The following is an 18,892-nucleotide window of genomic DNA, read 5'->3' on the forward strand; positions in this document are numbered from 1 at the left end:
AGGACCCAGGCAGGGACTGTGTTCAGAGAGGAGTATAGGGCGAAATCAGAATATCAGGACACACCCAGAAGCAGGAGAAGAGTCACGGGAGACTGACAAGACATGATCTTGGTGGCACAGTAGCAGGAGAAGCTGGGGGCTTAGAAGGAGGTGAGAACATCTAGAAAGGAGTTGATAAGAAAAATTCTGAAATGTCCTAAAATTAAGTGGCAGAAGGGCCATAGAATGAGGGAGAGAGACAAGGGAAGGTAATCAGTCAATTGTCATGGTCCATAGCTAACCAGCAACTCCACATTTCTGTATGAAGTGATTTCAGCAATTATCTAGAAGGTCCCCAGAACCACTGCAACCCCTTGTGCATGACCAGTGTCTGACCATCAGCAAGCAATCCACAAGCCTTCTTTATGGACTAACTACCTATCCCCTGACTTTCCTACTTCATGTTAGCCCACCTTCCTTATCTATAACCAATGTGAATTTAAAGAACTTTCTTTCTTTGAGATCTCTTGTCAGTGACCCCTGGTTCTCAAATTTGGCGAACAAGTTGTTTCTGTTATCAAGCCTTGCTGCTAAAGAAGCAAATAGATACTTCCTGTTCCAGGATTCAGTCCTTTATCTGGCTAGCATCTGTAAAGTCTCAATAAACCCTTTTATTTCAGAGATCTTTTGGTCTCTAGAGTTTCTGATTTGTCAGAGTGATTAGAGAGTCACATAAAATGAGTTCTGAAAAAAGAATCTATTTGGGAATTTGGAAGGAGGTAGTTGTTTTGTTTTCAGAGTGCAGTGGGCAGAAGGATGAAGGCAGAAGCCTTATGCCAGTGAATTGACACGTAAGTGGGAAAACTTGACACATAAATGAGAAGTTGAGTTAAGAAGGAAAGAAGATAAGAAATAGAGGAGTTGCAGAATTGGAAAGGGTGTTTTCTTTCTCTCCCGATGGAGGAGGTGTGGGCATTCGACTTGTTGCAGAGCACAGCGGAGGAGAGGCTGACTTTAAAGGAGAGGGTCTATGTGTGGAGTGGAGCCCAGAAGGGCAGTGCAGGTGGGACGATAAGCACATAGCCCGCGCTGAGATCAGGAAGAGACCCTTCACACTCTGGGTCTGGAGAAAGGAAGAAAAGGAGGTTACAAGTAAAAAAATGAGAAGATGGAATTTATGGAGAATGTTCTTCTAGTGCTTTTCTGAGCCCCAGAGGTAGTAGCTGCTCCTTAGATTTGCTTTTCCGGGTTCTTTAAAAGTTACATTATCATTTAAATTGTGCAATTCAATAATTTTTAGTACATTTACAGGGTTTTACAACCATCATCACAATATAATTTTATTTCCATAAAAATCCCTCATGCCTATTTTCTGTCAACCCCAATTCTCACCATCAGCCCCAGGCAACCACTAATCTACTTTCTGTTTCTATGGTTCTGTTTATTCAGGACATATCATATAAATGGAATCATATAATATGTGATCTTTTGTCTCTTGCTTCTTTCACTTAACATGTTTTCAAAGCTCATCCATGTTGAGCATGTTTCAGTACTTCATTCCTTTTATGGCTGAATAATAGTCTACTGTATGATATAACCCATTTATTTATTCACTCACAATTCATTTGAGTTGTTTCAAGTTTTTGACTGTTATGAGTAATGCTACTCTGAACATTTATGTTCATGTCTTTGTATGGACATATGGTTTCATTTCTCTTGTGTAGATACCTAGGAGTGAAATGTTGAGCTATATAGTGAGTTTCTGTTTCACTATTTAAGAAATTGCTAGACTGTTTTCCAAGGTAGCAGAACCCTTCCCACCAGCAATGTATAAGGCTTTTGGTTTCTCCACATCCTTGGTAACACTTGATATTGTCTGTCTTTTTTATTATAAACATTCTAGTGGTATTAAGCAGTATCTCATTGTGGCTTTTAATTGACATTTGCCTAATGACTAATGATGTTGAGCATGTTTTCATGTGCTTATTAGCCATTCATATGTCTTCTTTGTTGAAATATCTGTTCAAATCCTTTGACCATTTAAAGAAAATAAGTTGTAAGAGTGCTTCTTAGACAATTCCTCTATTCCAGTTCCCTGTTATAGTTAATAATTCTTTATATTAAACTTCCATTTTCCAGACTACTGTGTGGTATCTCTCTTTATTTCATTTTGACTTACACAGATGACTACTAATATATACTCTCTGATAAGCTAGCAGGAAATACCCAGAACAGAAATAAAAAGAGAAAGCTCTGGAGCTAGACAGATTTGCCCTTGGATTCCAGTTTTGCCATTTAATTCTATGTGGCCTTAGACAAGGCATTGAAACTCTATGAACTTGTAAAATAGGTTTTGTAAAATATCTGTAAAATAGGAAAATAATGCCCCTTAAAGGATTTTCTTAAAGATCTTCTTAAAGAGATAAGACATTTAAATAGCTTATCACAGAGATCGGCACTTAGTAACAACTCAATAAGTGAGTCACCAAAAACAGCAGCAAATAAAAATAAATCTCAGGGTGTTCTGTAGATGAGAGCACTGTTCAGTCAAACCATAGTTGATGATAACATCCCTGTTGTTATTTAGTGAAAAGTGTCCTTAACTGGCACCTGAGTGCTGCTATTGTTAAAGAGATGACAGAGAGGCTGGGTGATGGGTCAGGAAGGTCCTTGTACCATGGCTGCACTTTGAGAGCTCATTGTGAATACTGAGTATGGTCTTCACTTCAGAAGGCTCATTTTATCAGTACCCCAGGAGTGTCCAAGCTTTAGAAGGATAACTCATGTCAACTCAACTCATATAATTATCTTAGCCTTTAGGAAAACGCATTCCTAAATGAGTTGACTCATTCTTTCAGAGATTGATCCATTAGTCACTAACTGTTATGAAGGTTAGAAAACAATTGCTTATTTTCACTTTCAACTGACTATACATGGAGACACGGCCTTAAACTAAAATAATCAAGTTTACACTGAAAAAGCATAAATTACAATATATCACAAACACCACTGTACTGCTTTTGACAGTTATTTAGTTCATCTGTAGGTTTGAACATTTTCATATATTCATGCTTTGTGTGTAAGATGTTTTGCTGTCTTGAAGAATGATAGAACCTTAATCAGAAATAGATGTAATGAAGGACTCATAAAGGTGTAATAGGTTGCCAGATAAAGATGGATCTTAACACTGATGGGGCCAGAAACTGTCAACTGGGGACTTGTATTAGACATTTTCTTTTACACTTACATTTAAGCTATGCTATTCTGAAAATAACGTGTGCATGGAAAGCATGGATGGAGTTTTTGTTCAAGCATTCGCACTCAAAGACCAGGTGTAGCTCTGGGAGGAGGTGGTTCCCTGTTTGGGACAAGTTCTCAATGAATTTGGTGAGACTAAACAAAGGAAAGGTCAAGAAATTGGGGTAAAAAGAGTTATCATATTTATTCTCAAGTCAGTCACAGACAGCTGGGTACACATGCCTGGCTCAAATGTGCTCCCAGAGCCTGCTACAGTTCTGCTTCCCAGCACAAGCTTAATTCTCCAGGAGCACAGAGCTCCACAGCTCCCATCCAGCTTCCCGAGCAGCCACCAGCTCCCTGCTCCCACACGCGGGGAGCAACTCTGTGGGTGGGTGTCTGGTGACTGGCAGACGCCTGGCCAATTACATACCAGGAACTGAGGGGAGGAGAGAATGGTGTTTCCTCTTCACCCCTCCCTTGGGCCAGTGCTCCTGTGACCAAGCAGCTCTGCCACTGGTAAACATCCTGTAAATGTGCAAACAAGCTCTTATTATATACACAGTAGGCCCTATTAAAACCAGGTGGGATTCCTGGTCAGGAAGTTCCATTTTCCCCACACCAGACTGGATTAAGGCAGGTGTGACTCATAGGACTGACTGTATCTTTGCTACACACTAGAAAATGAACTGGAGAGGACATGGACTGGGTGGTTGGTATGTCACATGGTTTTATTTGTACCAAACAGACCATTTTGTCACAAATAGGAGTCACAATGTACCCTAGAAGAGGATGGAAGATAGTGGATGTTCCGTCCACAGAGACAAGGAAATAAGGTGGGCTCTGAATTAAAGAAGGGACAGACTCTGGGTCTTATGGAAGTGGAGCTTAGATTCTGGACATGGAGACGTAATTTATCAGCTGCTCTTCCTGTTGTATATTCCTTGTTCTATGGACATTTATTTACATATTCATCCCAGAGTTAGACATGTTTGGGGAATTAGGGAATATGGTGTGCCCACAATTAAGACACAGTAGAGTGGGCTGTTCTTACTGGAGAATCAAGTTACAAGATGACAAGAGGTGAAAGCAGAGGCTCAGCTCCCAATGTTCTGGAGCAAAGGTTCTGGCTGAGATGACATGTGGATTATATAAAACAGGACTTATAGAACAAGTAAGCTTTACTCAGCTTTACCCTGGAGGTACTTGAGGTACTTGAGGTAAAGTAAGCTTTACCCTGGAGGTACTTGAGGTGAACCTGATCAATGTACCTGCATTTCCTGTAGCCATAGAAGACTGGGGCTCAAGTTATTGTTATTTGGGTATTAAAAGACCAGAGAATTTAAACTTCCTGTAATATAAATGTAAATATTCCAATACCATGGGCCTAACAAAACTATCAGAACCACAAGCTTAATCCAAGAATAATATTAATGATCTGGCATTTCCAAGTCATTGCTAATAATGAGCAATACAAAAATGATGTTTCATCTCCTCTATTTTTCCCCTCTTATCTTGCTACATTTGTAAATCTGGGTGGAGTGAAGCAGTCCTTGCTAATGGTTCATACCAGACCTTATGTTCTCTGGAGCACCTTCTAAATAACCCATCTTCCTTCATGACTCCTGCAATTGACTCACTCTGATGCTTTGCCCTGAATTCAGTTTCTATTCTTGACTTTTGTTCTACGTCATTCATCACCCTGTAATAAGAATTGGCAGCCCTTTCTAACTCAGGCTTGCATTGTATCCTCAGACTTTTAGCAGACTCTGAACTTCTTTACCTCCTCCTTTCTTTCTTCTTTCTTCCTTCTCTTTCCTGTTTGAGAAAAGGATTGAAGGTACTTATAGAGATACAGTTGATTAAAATAAAATAGCAAATGAATTAAAAATGTTTAATTAATATTAAATTAAAAGAAGATGAATAAAAGAAAATAAAAATAAGGATGGGTAATAAAAATATATATGTATAAATCTCTCAGAATCCCACTTGTGGCTGCTGGGGGGCCTTCAGTTGGTCCAAGTTTGCTGGAGGTCAATCAGAAAGAGGGGAGGTAATTAACTGCCCAAGTCACAGGGGTCATGATTTAAAACAAGCCAGGGTAACCTATTCCTGATGCTAAAACTAGAAAGAAAAATCTTCTCAAAGAACTTCATAAAGAAGATCTTGTGTAATGTGATGGCAAAGGCCCTCAACAACAATTCCTATGTTAGGCACGGGGGTGGAATTTGTTAGGGTGACCACTCCGAAGCTCAGTTCAATAAAGGCAGTTCTTCCTGTAGCCAGTACAGTAAAAGCCACTGGTCTAGATTTTAATAGATTTGGATGGATGGTGGTGCATTTGAGACTCTTCTCCCTCACAGGTCCGGGATCTAGTTTTCTGTGTTTCCCAGTGAGCGCAGGACTCTACCCACAATGGGTGAGAGAAGACTCTCACCTTTGTTCCCTGAGCCTTGCTGGCCCAGCCTTCCTCTGCCTACGGCCTGGATCCAGAATTTCTAGCTTCAGCCTGGTTGCTCTCCCCTCCCCTTTCTGTCAGTCCTTAACATGCTGGCATATTCCTCTATTCTCAGTGCCAGTGATCCCTCATCTTCTTCAAACCTTATTCTTCCCAACTATTGAAGGGGGCTGTATCTATGTCATAGTTTTGATGTAAAGAGTGAATGAGAAATTATACACAAACCCTCTAGCACAGTGCCAAGCAAGTAGGAGGCAAGTGGCAAATCTTGGTTCTCCTCTTCTTCATCATGATATAATGTTTTTTATTTGCACTTTTAAATCTAATGCTTTACATATTTCATATATAATTTTTCCTTCTAAGGAGACTGTCTTTCAGTTTTTTAAGCCACCCTTCTCCCCGAATTATAGACCATCATGCTTTGAACATGGTAGGGGCTCCATACATACGGATTGAATAATTCCAGTTAGAATGATATGAAAAGTTGGAGTAGAGCAGGACAAAGAACAAAGCCTACTCTCCATCCAAGGCTCCGTATGGCGATCAGTTAGAGCTGTGGCAAGACTGTTCCCAAAGTACCCTCCTATCATTCTCCAAAGCCATTTCTCCTGTCAAAGTGTGGTTGAGAGAGAGACAGACAAACAGCAAGACAGAAAGAAAGGGGCTGGGGACAAGCGGGTATTGGGTAGAACGTAGGAGGAAGCTGGAACGGTCACTTTTTCTCCTCACTCAACTTCAGTAAATAATTCAAATAGTTTAAATAACTCAAAACAGCCCTATTTTCCCAATTCTCTTGCAATTTAATTTGAGGGCTTTGGTAATGCACAATTGTCGGCACAATAAGGATTTTTTTTCTTAAAGAGAAGCTCTCTGTTCTAGTGAAAGTCACATATAGAAGGAATCTGATTATTTTTTTTAATGTCTTTATTGTAGAACAATTCTCAAACGTGAGTCGAACACTCCCCTCACCCCTTTTTCCACCAACTTTCCCCAGTGCCACCTAAGGAGATATGAAAATAACTCATGGTATTTCAGGGAAAATCAGTAGGCTATTTTAGCTTATCCTAGATGGATCTTGATTAAAAAAAAGAATTATCCCTCTTTCAGTTTATGGAAAAAGGGGGTGGAGGACGACCCAAGGTGAAAGAGCTGTGCTGGTCTGTTTGTTCAGGGAACTCAAGCGTATCAAAGCATGTCAGAGCATTTAGGGTAGCTGGCCATTGGTTTTATTTGAATGGAGCCTTAATAAGCCTCAAGGGAGAGAGAAAAAGGACCAGTTGGAATTGATGATTGGTCTCCAATTTAATAATTGCAGTAAATTATTAGTCAATAATAACAAAAGGTAAAAGGGATACTTTTAAATGTCATAAAATGAAACAATTTACCTGGAGCACGAACAGACAAGTTTACCAACTTGATTCGAGGACACTGTTTTGGGCATGTGGAGGGGTGACTATGAGTATGACACTGTATGATGATATCGAATGTGGTACCCCCTCAGGGAGTGCTCTGTCTTTGCCTGGTGCCAGCTGCACTGGACACCTGATAACTGACTGTGAAAGTCATCTAGTCCAGGTATTCTCTATAACAAGACCTAAACAAGTCTTTTCACCTTGATAGTTTATGAAGATGGAAAAATTAAGAACGACTAAGCTCACATTCTGGAAAGAACTGTATACATTTTACCATATGTCTAATTCACACATAAATGCATATACAAACTATAAAGGATACAAGGTAGATTTGCTACAGTACTGGTACAAGTCTTTAGGTCTGGCTGAGAGAAGTACCTATGCTCTAATTGAATTAATAGTTTCCTTATTCTAGTTCTGTAGATTCTCTTCTAGGCACCATGCCATTTTTCTAAATAACAGGCTGTACTGAGATGTGTCTTTCTTCTACTGGGGTCTTTATTACATACTGGCTCATTACATGCGTGGGTTTCATCAGCATATTCCAGAAAATCTTCAACTTCCTCCAAAGAGCAAAGAGAAATAATTAGACAATAAATGCCCAGCCCACACCACTACCACATCTGCCCTCCTGCCACACCCTGCCTTTCTGACTTTGGTGGAGATGAAGTCTCCCCTCTTAGTTCAAGTCTCCTACCTGTGCTTTCGATCCCATCCCCTTTCACCTACTCAAGCATATCGCTCCAGGCAATTCTCCTTACCTTTGTCTCCTTATCATCTATTGTCCCTGGATCATTCTTATCAGCATGCTGACCTGCTGTTATTTCTCCCATCTAAAAAATAAATCCTTTCTTGGCACCACTTTCTCCCACAACTACATCCCATTTCTCTCGTACCCTTTACAGCAAAGTTCCTTGAAAAAGTTGCTGCCTCCAATTCCTTTCTCCCATTGTCTCATAACCCACTTCCATCAGGCGTTCATCTCCATTAGGTCACTGAAATTACTTTTATCCAGGGCAACAATGACTTCTATGGCGGTAAATCCGACAGTTGATTCTCACTTCTGATCAGTGGCTCCTCCTCTCCCCACTACCCCTCCAGCCTTCCGTCTGACTGTTCTCTTCTTTCTCTCCACTCCAGCCACACTGTCCTTACTGGTCCACAAATCAAACCCTCTCTCCCCAGGCCTTTGTTCTGGCAGTTTCCTCTGCCCTGGATGCTCTTCACCCAGGTATCTGCAGGTGTATCTCTCAGATCTCTTTTAAATCTTTGTTCAAGTTTAACCTTTTAAGGGAGGCTTACCCTGACCATCCCATTTAAAATTGTACCTCCACCCACCTTGCTGTCACTCTTGGTTCTTTTCTATATTAGTTAATTATTGCTGTGTGACAAATTACCCCCAAACTTAGTAGTTTAGCACAGCAATAGGTATTTCTTGTCTCTCACAGTTTCTATGGGTCAGGAATTAGGTGGTTCCTGTGAGGCTGTAGTCACATGCCATCCCAGATTCAGCAGCCATAGAATGCTGATGGAGGCTGGAGGGTTTGTTTCCAAGAGGAGTTATTCAAATGGCTCTTGAGAGGAGGCCTTAGTTTCCCCTCACATGGATGTGTCCCCGGGCTCCCTGAGTATGCCATGCAACATGGCTGCTGGCTTCCCCCAGATAAAGTGCCCCAAGAGACAGTGATCAAAGCTGTAGCATCATTTATAGCCTCGCCTTGGAAGTCACACATCACTTCTGCTGTGTCTTATTGGTCTCATACGTCAGACCTATTTAATGTGGGAGGAAACAGAAGATGTGTTTCTAGGAGGTGGGATCGCTGAGGGCCATCTTGAAAGCTGGCTACCACATCGTCACTATTTTTTTAATAGGGAGCGTCACCCCCTAACATTTTGTATCATTTACCTATTTCAAATGTTTCTTTGGAAAGCATGGAAGCTCCTTGAGGGTGGTAATTTTAATCTGTTTTTTTATATCTCTAGTGTCTAGCACAGTGTCTGGTAGAAGCATTCAAATACTTGTTAAATGAATAATTGACTATAAAGCTCTGAGATTCTGTCTGCGTTCCCTGATTGTTATTCTGGAGCAGCTTCTTTCTATCAGTTTGCAAGGAGCTGCAGCTCCAGCTAGCCCTTCACACTTCTCTGAGCATTCAGTGACCCATCTTGGTTTTCTGACCACCCAATCTATTTAGTGCCTTTGCTGGAGTGAATAACTTCTTAATTGGACCTGATCTAAAAACAAGTTCTCCCTCATTGGAACCTCTCCCATATGCACACAGTAAGTAAGAGATTTTCTTTGACCATTTTATGCCTAGTATATATATAAAAGTAATAGGGTCTCACCCCCAATGTCTTCAGAGTCAGTCAGGCCTAAGAGCCAAGCAGGGAATAATTCAATAAGCAAAAGGAGCTAGTCAAAGGAAGGAGCTCTGGCCTAGAGTGGCTGTGAGGGGAGCAAGGGCACATGCTGCCTCTGTTCTGTGGCCTAAGGAAGGAATTACTGGCATCGGGGTGGTGAGCCTGATGCCAGCAGAGCTCAGGAATTACCAAGAGGAGAAGTGGCTCTGTTCCTTCTCAGCTGTGTGTTGGCAGTGCCGGTGGCCCATGTGGTAGTGGACGTGCTGGTTGCTGAGGAGCTGGGAATCCCAGTGGAAGGGGAGGGAAAAGAGCAGGTGGCATCTGTGAAGGGCACAGCCAGACTGGTGAGAAGGGCCCTGGCTTCTCCTCTGTCCACAGCCACCCATGCCCCTGCACCCATCCTGAATTTCCTCGCAGGCTCTTGCTTTAGCTATTTCCCCATACCCATTTCTTACTTATTTCTTTACCACAGGCTTTTCCATTCAGTCTACAAACAAGATTAGCTCTCCCCTTTCCTGAAAACCTCTCCTCAGTCCTGGGGCCACTTCTCAGGTTGTAGCCATCCCCGAAATAAAATGAACACATGCACAAACCATATTCTTCTACCATTTGCTCTTGTTTCCAACCACCACTTGTTTTTCCTGAGCAAACATATTAAATGAGCTACTCCTATGCCTGCCTTCATCATCAATGTATTCAATTGTCAATTCTTTCAATGAAGAATGTATTGAGGACCTACTAGGTATGATATATTGTGCATAAAGAGATGGATTATGGTTTTGACCCTCAAGGAGCTGTCTGCCAAGTAGGGGACACAAACAGTTAGGCAAATGATAATATAATGAGAGGGGGTAGAGCCAAGATGGCAGAGTGAGTAGAGCAGAGGAAATCTCCTCCCCAAACCACATATATTTATGAAAATATAACAAAGACAACTCTTCCTAGAAGAGAGACCAGAAGACACAGGACAACATCCAGACCACATCCACATCTGCGAGAACCCAACGCCTCGTGAAGGGGGTAAGATACAAGCCCCAGCCCGGCGGGACCTGAGCACCCCACATCCAAGCTCTGGGTGGGAGGAGAGGAGTCGGAGCAGGGAGGGAAAGGGAGCCCAGGACTGCTATACACCCAGCCCTAGCCATCCTCACCAGAGCGCAGACACAGTGCATGCGTAGGATCCTGGATACTAGGGAAACATGACAGTAAGACCTGTGAGTGGGTACCTGAGGCTGGTGCTCTGGGGACAAAGCGAGTGCTTTTTGGAAGTCTTAAAGGGACAGGGACCCCACTGCTGGATGGAAGCATTCTGGGACACTTAGTCTAGCAGCAGAGAATCTGGGGAACTCTGGGCACTCTAGCCCCCTGGGCAGCAGGGAGCACGGAGGCCCCTCACAGAGATAAATAGCCTCCCGGCCGCTCCCCCTCCAATGTGGCTCCACCATATCAGAGCAGCAGCCCGAGGCAGGCCATGCCCACAGCAACAGCGGAGATAAACTCCATGGTGGCTGGGCAAGAATCAGAAGCCCTGTCTGCGTGCAGCTGCCCAGCACAAGCCACTAGAGGTCGCTGTTATCCCAGGAGAGGAAGGCCACAAACCAACAAGAAGGAAAGTTCTTCCAGCTGTCACTCATGCCAGCTCTGCAAACTATCTCTATCGCCATGAAAAGGCAAAATTTCAGGCAGGCCAAAATAACAGAGTCAACACCTGAGAAGGAGACAGACCTAACCAGTCTTCCTGAAAAAGAATTCAAAATAAAAATCATAAGCATGCTGATGGAGATGCAGAGAAATATACAAGAGCTAAGGGATGAAGTCCAGAAGGAGATTACAGACAACCGGAGGGAGATTACAGACATCCGGAAGGAGATTACAGAAGTGAAACAAACTCTGGAAGGATTTATAAGGAGAATGGATAAGATGCAAGAGACCATTGATGGAATAGAAACCAGAGAACAGCAATGCATAGAAGCTGACACAGAGAGAGATAAAAGGATCTCCAGGAATGAAACAATATTAAAGAATTGCATGACCAATTCAAAAGGAACAATATCTGCATTATAGGGGTACCAGAAGAAGAAGAGAGAAAAAGGGATAGAAAGTGTCTTTGAAGAAATAATTGCTGAAAACTTCTCCAAACTAGGGGAGGAAATGGCCTCTCAGACCACAGAGGTACACAGAACTCCCATGACAAGGGACCCAAGGAGGGCAACACCAAGACAAATAATAATTAAAATGGCAAAGATCAAAGACAAGGACAAAGTATTAAAGGCAGCCACAGAGAAAAAAGAGGTCACCTACAAAGGAAAATCCATCAGGCTATCATCGGACTTCTCAACAGAAAACCTACAGGCCAGAAGAGAATGGCACGATATACTTAATGCAATGAAACAGAAGGGCCTCAAAACAAGAATACTGTATCCAGCACGATTATCATTTAAATATGAAGGAAAGATTAAACAATTCCCAGACGAGCAAAAAGTTGAGGGAATTTGCCTCCCACAAACCACCTCTACAGGGCATCTTACATGGACTGCTCTAGATGGGAGCACTCCTAAAAAGAGCACAGAACAAAACACCCAACATCTGAAGAAGGGAGGAGAAGGAATAAGAAGGGAGAGAAATAAATAATCATCAGACCGTGTTTATAAGCTCAATAAGCGAGTTAAGTTAGACAGTAAGATAGTAAAGAAGCTAACCCTGAACCTTTGGTAACCACAAACTTAAAGCCTGCAATGGCAATAAGTACATACCTTTCAATAATCACCCTAAATGTAAATGGACTGCATGCACCAATCAAAAGACACAGAGTAATAGATGGACAAAAAAGCAAGACCCATCCATATGCTGCTTACAAGAGACTCACCTCAAACCCAAAGACATGCACAGACTTAAAGTCAAGGGATGGAAAAACATATTTCAGGCAAACAACAGAGAGAAAAAAACAGGTGTTGCAATACTAGTATCAGACAAAATAGACTTCAAAATAAAGAAAATAACAAAAGATAAAGAAGAACATTACATAACGATAAAGGGCTCAGTCCAAAAAGAGGATATAACCATTATAAATATATATGAACCCAATACAGGAGCACCAACATATGTGAAACAAATACTAACAGAATTAAAGGAGGAAATAGAATGCAATGCATTCATTCTGGGAGACTTCAACACACCACTCACTCCAAAGGACAGATCCACCAGACAGAAAATAAGTAAGGACACAGAGGCACTGAACAACACACTAGTACAGATGGACCTAATAGACATCTACAGAACTCTACATCCAAAAGCAACAGGATACACATTCTTCTCAAATGCACATGGAACATTCTCCAGAATAGACCACATACTAGGCCACAAAAAGAGCCTCAGTAAATTCCAAAAGATTGAAATCCTACCAACCAACTTTTCAGACCACAAAGGCATAAAACTGGAAATAAATTGTACAAAGAAAGCAAAAAGGCTCACAAACACATGGAGGCTTAACAACACGCTCCTAAATAATCAATGGATCAATGACCAAATCAAAATGGAGATCCAGCAATATATGGAAACAAATGACAACAACAACACAAAGCCCCAACTACTGTGGGATACAGCAAAAGCAGTCTTAAGAGGAAAGTATATACCAATCCAGGCATATTTAAAGAAGAAAGAACAATCCCAAATGAATGGTCTAATGTCACAATTATCAAAATTAGAAAAAGAAGAACAAATGAGGCCTAAGGTCAGCAGAAGGAGGGAAGTAATAAATATCAGAGAAGAAATAAATAAAATTGAGAAGAATAAAACAATAGCAAAAATCAATGAAACCAAAAGCTGGTAATTTGAGAAAATAAACAAAATAGATAAGCCTCTAGCCAAACTTATTAAGAGAAAAAGAGAATCAACACACATCAACAGAATCAGAAACGAGAGAGGAAAAATCACTACGGACCCCACAGAAATACAAAGAATTATTAGAGAGTACTATGAAAACCTATATGCTAACAAGCTGGGAAACCTAGGAGAAATGGACAACTTCCTAGAAAAATACAACCTTCCAAGACTGACCCAGAAAGAAACAGAAAATCTAAACAGACCAATTACCAGCAACGAAATTGAAGTGGTAATCAAAAAACTACCAAAGAACAAAACCCCCGGGCCAGATGGATTTACCTCAGAATTTTATCAGACATACAGAGAAGACATAATACCCATTCTCCTTAAAGTGTTCCAAAAAATAGAAGAGGAGGAAATACTCCCAAACTCATTCTATGAAGCCAACATCACCCTAATACCAAAACCAGGCAAAGACCCCACCAAAAAAGAAAATTACAGACCAATATCCATGATGAATGTAGATGCAAAAATACTCAATAAATACTAGCAAACCGAATTCAAAAATATATCAAAAGGATCGTACACCATGACCAAGTGGGATTCATCCCAGGGATGCAAGGATGGTACAACATTCGAAAATCCATCAACATCATGCACCACATCAACAAAGAGAAAGACAAAAACCATATGATCATCTCCATAGATGCTGAAAAAGCATTTGATAAAATTCAACATCCATTCATGATAAAAACTCTCAACAAAATGGGTATAGAGGGCAAATACCTCAACATAATAAAGGCCATATATGCTAAATACACAGCCAACATCATACTGAACAGTGAGAATCTGAAAGCTTTTCCTCTGTGATCCAGGACAAGACAGGGATGATCACTATTCCCACTTTTATTCAACATAGTACTGGAGGTCCCAGCCAGGGCAATTAGACAAAACAAAGAAATACAAGGAATCCAGATTGGTAAAGAAGAAGATAAACTGTCACTCTTTGCAGATGACATGATATTGTACTTAAAAAACCCTAAAGACTCCACTCCAAAAATACTAGAACTGATATCGGAATACAGCAAAGTTGCAGGATACAAAATTAACACACAGAAATCTATAGCTTTCCTATACACTAACAATGAACCAATAGAAACAGAAATCAAGAAGACAATTCCATTCACAATAGCATCAAAAAGAATAAAATACCTAGGAATAAACCTAAACAAGGAAGTGAAAGACCTATACCCTGAAAACTATAAGACACTCTTAAAAGAAATTAAAGAGGTCACTAACAAATGGAAACTCATCCCATGCTCCTGCCTAGGAAGTATTAATATCAAAGTGGCCCTACCCAAAGCAATATACAGATTCGGTGCAATCCCTATCAAATTATCCCTTCAATGAACTGGAACAATTAGTTCAAAAATTCATATGGAAACTACAAAGACCCCGAATAGCTAAAGCAATCCTGAGAAGGAAGAATAAAGTGGGGGGGGATCTCACTCCCCAACTTCAAGGTCTACTACAAAGCCACAGTAATCAAGACAATTTGGTACTGGCACAAGAACAGAGCCACAGACCAATGGAACAGAAGAGAGACTCCAAACATTAACCCAAACATATATAGTCAACTAATATTCGATAAAGAGGCCATGGACATACAATGGGGAAATGACAGTCTCTTCAACAGATGGTGCTGGCAAAACTGTACAGCTACATGTAAGAGAATGAAACTGGATCACTGTCTAACCCCATACACAAAAGTAAATTCGAAATTGATCAAAGACTTGAATGTAAGTCATGAAACCATAAAACTCTTAGGAAAAAACATAGGCAAAAATCTCTAGACATAAACATGACTGACCTCTTCTTGAACATATCTCCCCGGGCAAGGGAAACAAACGCAACAATGAACAAATGGGATTATATCAAGCTGGAAAGCTTCTGTACAGCAAACACCATCAATAGAACAAAAAGGTACCCTACAGTATGGGAGAATATATTCGTAAATGACAGATCCGATAAAGGGTTGACATCCAAAATATATAAAGAGCTCACCCACCTCAACAAACAAAAAGTAAATAACCCAATTAAAAAATGGGCAGAGGAACTGGACAGTTCTCCAAAAAAGAAATTCAGATGACCAACAGACACATGAAAAGATGCTCCACATCGTTAATTATCAGAGAAATGCAAATTAAAACCACAATGAGGTATCACCTCACACCAGTAAGGATGGCTACCATCCAAAAGACAAACAACAACAAATGTTGGCAAGGTTGTGGAGAAAGGGAAACCCTCCTACACTGCTGGTGGTAATGTAAATTAGTTCAACCATTGTGGAAAGCAGTATGGAGGTTCCTCAAAATGCTCAAAATAGACTTACCATTTGACCCAGGAATTCCACTCCTAGGAACTTACCCTAAGAATGCAGCACTCCAGTTTGAAAAAGACAGATGCACCCCTATGTTTACTGCAGCACTATTTACAATAGCCAAGAATTGGAAGCAACCTAAGTGTCCATCAGTAGATGAATGGATAAAGAAGATGTGGTACATACACACAATGGAATATTATTCAGCCATTAGAAGAAAACAAATCCTACCATTTGCAACAACATGGATGGAGCTAGAGGGTATTATGCTCAGTGAAATAAGCCAAGCAGAGAAAGAGAAATACCAAATGATTTCACTCATCTGTGGAGTATAAGAACAGAGGAAAAACTGAAGGAACAAAACAGCAGCAGAATCACAGAACCCAAGAATGGTCTAACAGGTACCAAAGGGAAAGGGACTGGGGAGGATGGGTGGGTAGGGAGGGATAAGGGTGGGGCAGAGGAAAGGGGGTGTTATGATTAGCATGCATAATGGGGGGGGAGAAAAGGGAGGGCTGTACAACACAGAGAAGACAAGTAGTGATTCTACAACATTTGCTATGCTGTTGGACAGTGACTGTAATGGGGTTTGTAGGGGGAACTTGGGGTAGGGGAGAGCCTAGTAAACATAGGCTTTGTCCTCTAAACCCTTCCCTCTTTTTATAGTCCATTCTTCCAGTCGCCCACACTCAAATCACTAGGTTCATTTTGTCTTACTTCCTTTAATCTCTGCTAGTCACCACATCTTGTAAATTCTTCCTGTGCAATAATATTTTTACCCACCCCACCCCCTTTAAATTTCTACTTCCAGTACGTGAGGACAGAACATTATTAAATTATACCTAATTACAAGATTCTCCATTTATTGTAATTGCTCAGTCTCTTTCTCTCTCTCTTTTATTTTCTCTAATTCATTCTGTGGAATGCCGCCAAACTGCAAATACTCAAAACCTTAAACCCCAACTCAAATGCTCAAAAGCCTTCAACGGCTTCAGATTTTCTTAAAAATATCTTGTGTTTGTAGAGCACATCTCATATCATTTCTATTTCTGATAATAAAGTATGATAACATACAGGAACATACATATATCATTAAAAGAGACCTACGTGTATCTATAATCCAGAGATATCAAGCTCAATGCTTAGCCCAATAGTTGACAATGGGAGCTACTCAGCAGATATGAATGGATGAATAAATGAATGAATGAAGTGCATTCTATTTCCAGTGACTTCATCATAAAACAGGAGTCATGTCTTCTCTGGGTTAAAATTTAAAAGTTAACTAGTAAGCACGCTTGAAAATTTCAGCCAGAAGATTGGCCTGCATGGTGGGCAGACATGAGGCACTGTGCTAAGAATGTTGGTAGAGGAAAGTTTCTACCACATTTTTTTAGAGTTCTGCAGTAATGCTCTACAGCATATTCAAAACCTTGGTGCTTCTGGTACTCTCCACTTTCCCTAGCTTCTCTTCCTCAGATGACTGGAGTACCTGTCATAAGCAACTTGGAAGAAAAGGGAAAATATTCTTTTTTGGATCTAATGAATGTGAATGATGCTGAGAGAGGAAAGGAAATCTCCAGTTCAGTGAGGGTGCCTCACAGGTGAGAAAATCGATGAGTCCTATCAGTGCAGCACAGTGCTGAGCCTTGGAATGAGAGTACCTTAGGTTTGTCACTATCCTTCTCTGAGCCTGTCTCCTTATCTATAAAATAGAGATCTACCTATCATGTATGGTTGTAGAGAGAGTTACTTGCAGTTAGGATGTGTTTGTGTTTAGCACATAGTCAATGCAATGAATAACTATTACTACTGTATCAGTCGAGGTTCTCCAGAGAAACAGAATCAATAGGATATATAAGATTTATGAGCCAAGGAATTGGCTCAAGTAACCATGAGGCCAGCAAGTCCAAAATCTGCAGAGTCAATGTCCCAGTTCAGGTCCCAAAGCTGACAGGGGCTGTAGAACCAGGAAGAGCTAATGTCCCAATTTAAAGGCCACCAGGCAGGAGAATTCTCCCCTACCCAAGGGGAGGTCAATTTATTTTCTATTCAACTGATTGGATGAAACCCACTTACATTGTAGAGGGTAACCTGCTCTACTCAGTCTACTGATTTAAGTGTTAATCTCATCCAGAAAAACCCTCGCAGAAACACCTAAAATAAAGTTTGACCAGATATATGGACACCATGGCCCAGTCAAGTTGAAACATAAAATTAACCATCACAACTATTATCAGTAATAATAAACTGTAGGCAGAGTGCTGTGAGAGCGTATCTTGGGATACCGATCAGTCTGGTGGTGGTGGGTATAGAGTAGGCCTCAGAGGAAAGGACTGATGAAGGCTTCCTAAAAGTGATAGAGTCTAATAGACTGTGGGTCATCCAGGTGAAGATGTCCAGAAGGCATTCACTATAGAAATCTGGGGCTCAGGGCAGAGAACTGCCAGTAGATAAGGATTTGAGGGTCAGGTTAGAAGCTGAAGCCATGAGAATGGATGAGATCAGTCAGGAAAAAAGTAGAAGTGAAAACAGGGGAATGGAGCCGTGAAGAATAGCATTTTACAGACAGCCAACAGAGAGGCCTAGATGAAAGAAAAGTGTACTGAACTGGAATGTTCTCAAAAACCTAAGACTTGAAACAAACAAAAAAAGCCTTCTTCTTGATCTGTCCTGTCAATTCAAAGATCCTAAAATTAGTTTGCAGAAAATTGGTGCTACTTGTACTGAAACTATAAGCATACATGAGTTGAAGCCCTTGTGATTTTTGGCTCTGGCTGTTATCACAGCTTACTTACCTTTTGCAGGCTCCCCACCTCTGGCCCAGATTGCTAGAACCACCATTAGGCATGCAAGGCAGGGAACCCCAAGGAGGTGGCTACCTACATGAAATGATTTGGGAAGGTCTTTCCACCCCAACACCACCCCTGCTGGTGGTACCTGCCGCAATTCTTCCATCACAAACGTCTTGAAAGGAAGGGCCATTTCCCATCCACCCATAAAGGCTTGAGAGAGCTGGCTCTGCTTCTGACTGGCTGTGTGATCAAGGACTGGAGACCTGCTGTTCAGGACTCAGGTTCTTCCTTTGTAGAATGAGGAGATTTAACTTGATGGTCTTTAAAGTCCTGTCTTCCCCTAACCACCCACAAATCAAACTGTAAAGAATTGTTTGAATTGTTGAATTCATGAACTTGTGTTTTCCAATTGGGTTGAAAAATCCCACCAAGAGAAGCAACATATTATAAG

At 41.1% G+C, this 18,892-nt stretch overlaps 1 long non-coding RNA gene across 1 annotated transcript; it reads right to left on the reverse strand.

Annotated features, from left to right (window-relative positions):
• Positions 1-7,501: 7,501 nt before the first annotated feature.
• LOC140848726 (uncharacterized) lies at positions 7,502-18,566 on the reverse strand. Its single transcript, XR_012129837.1, has 3 exons — positions 18,445-18,566; positions 7,848-7,919; positions 7,502-7,649 (listed from the first exon to the last, which is right to left on the reverse strand). It is a non-coding gene; the product is annotated as an uncharacterized lncRNA (long non-coding RNA).
• Positions 18,567-18,892: the final 326 nt, after the last annotated feature.

This window comes from Manis javanica, chromosome 4 (assembly GCF_040802235.1).
Source record: "Manis javanica isolate MJ-LG chromosome 4, MJ_LKY, whole genome shotgun sequence".
NCBI classification, from domain to species: domain Eukaryota; kingdom Metazoa; phylum Chordata; class Mammalia; order Pholidota; family Manidae; genus Manis; species Manis javanica.